Consider the following 1,562-nt stretch of genomic DNA (forward strand, 5'->3'; position numbering starts at 1 on the left):
AGAGAGGGTCAGCAGCTGGTTGAATGGACACGGGAAATCAGAGGTGGAAAGGAGTGTGCTGTCATAGTACAGGGAGAGTAGTTTGGGTCACATAACAATGTATGTATAAATTTTTGTATGAGAGACTAACTTGAATTGTAAACTTTCACTTAAAGTACAACAATTAAAAAAAAAAGAAAAAAGAATTGACACCTTTGAATTGTGTCCACAAAGAATATAGAATATACCATGGACAGCTAGAAGAACGAACAAATCTGCCCTGGAAGAAGTACAACCAGAATGCTCCTTAGAACCAAGGATGTCAAGACTTCGTCTCACATACTTTGGACATATTATCAGGAGGAACCAGTCCCTGGAGAAGGACATCATGCTTGGTAAAGTGGAGGGTCACCAAAAAAGAGGAATACCCTCAATGAGATGGATTGACACAGTGGCTGCAACAGCAGGCTTAAGCATAACAAAGATTGTGAGGATGGTGCAGGGCCGGGCAAACTTTCGTTCTGTTGTCAGGGTCGTTACATGTCAGAACCAACACAATGGCATCTAACAACAACAGCAAACAGTGTAAAAAAGAACAAGGATGAAGTAAAAATCCCTAAGCCAGTATTTCCCAAGCTATATTCTACAGAGTATAACCTGCGTCCCTTGAAATGTTGCCAAAAGGGAAGAAAAAAAAGTTGTTGTTGTTGTTTTAATGGCTTTAAAGAATAGGAATTTATTTGCTTACAGTTATGGAGGCTAAAAATCTGAGTTCAGGGCACCAGTTCTAGGGGAAGACTCTCTCTGTGTCACTCTAGGGGAAAACCCTTGTTTCTTCCAGCCTCAGTAACCGCAATGTTCTTTGGTTCCTTGGTGATCTTCACAAGGTGAGATGTCTGTCTTTCCCCATTTGTGCTTGCATTTGTGTCTATGTATCACATTTTTGTCTTTATATTACTCGGAAGTGATTAGATTTAGGACATACCCTGCACTGACATGGCCTCATTAACATAACAAAGAAAACTCTGTAGCTAAACAGGATGACATCCACAGGTACAGGGGTCAGCACTCAACACATATTTTTGGAGGACACAATTCAATCCATAACATAGTTCTATCAATTTTTGCTTTATGTGTTTTGACTTCGAAAAAAAGATTTTTGACCTTTGTTTTGACCTCTCAGCACCTTTCATTAATCCTAAATCCAACCTTCTGATCACCTCCACCACTGTCACACCCTAATCCAAGCCACCATCACCTCCCATCTTAACTTTGGCATTTGCCTTCTACTGATCTTCTCCCCTTGCCCCTCTCTGTTCATTCTCAACAGAGCAGCCAGACTGGTCCTTTAAACACGGAAGTCACATCATGCCATTGCTCCTCAAATCCCCAGTGTCTTCCCATCTCATTCAAAGAAAATCAGTTCCCTGATACTCTCCCCCAACCACCACCCCTGCAAGATGTTTCTGATTTCCCCTCATACCACTCTTGCTGATGTAGCCTCCTTGCTCTTTTCAAAACAACCCATCAGGCCGTGGCCTCGCAGCCTTTGCACTCCTCAGATGCCCTTCTCCAAGCTACTG

The 1,562-nt window shown here is 42.2% G+C and overlaps 1 protein-coding gene across 1 annotated transcript in view; it reads left to right on the top strand.

Moving 5' to 3' along the window:
* PKD1L3 (polycystin 1 like 3, transient receptor potential channel interacting) overlaps window positions 1-1,562 on the top strand; it is a 113,293-nt gene that overhangs the window by 46,132 nt on the left and 65,599 nt on the right.

The sequence above is a fragment of the Trichechus manatus genome, unplaced genomic scaffold (assembly GCF_000243295.1).
Source record: "Trichechus manatus latirostris isolate Lorelei unplaced genomic scaffold, TriManLat1.0 scaffold00194, whole genome shotgun sequence".
In the NCBI taxonomy this organism is placed as follows: Eukaryota; Metazoa; Chordata; class Mammalia; order Sirenia; family Trichechidae; genus Trichechus; species Trichechus manatus.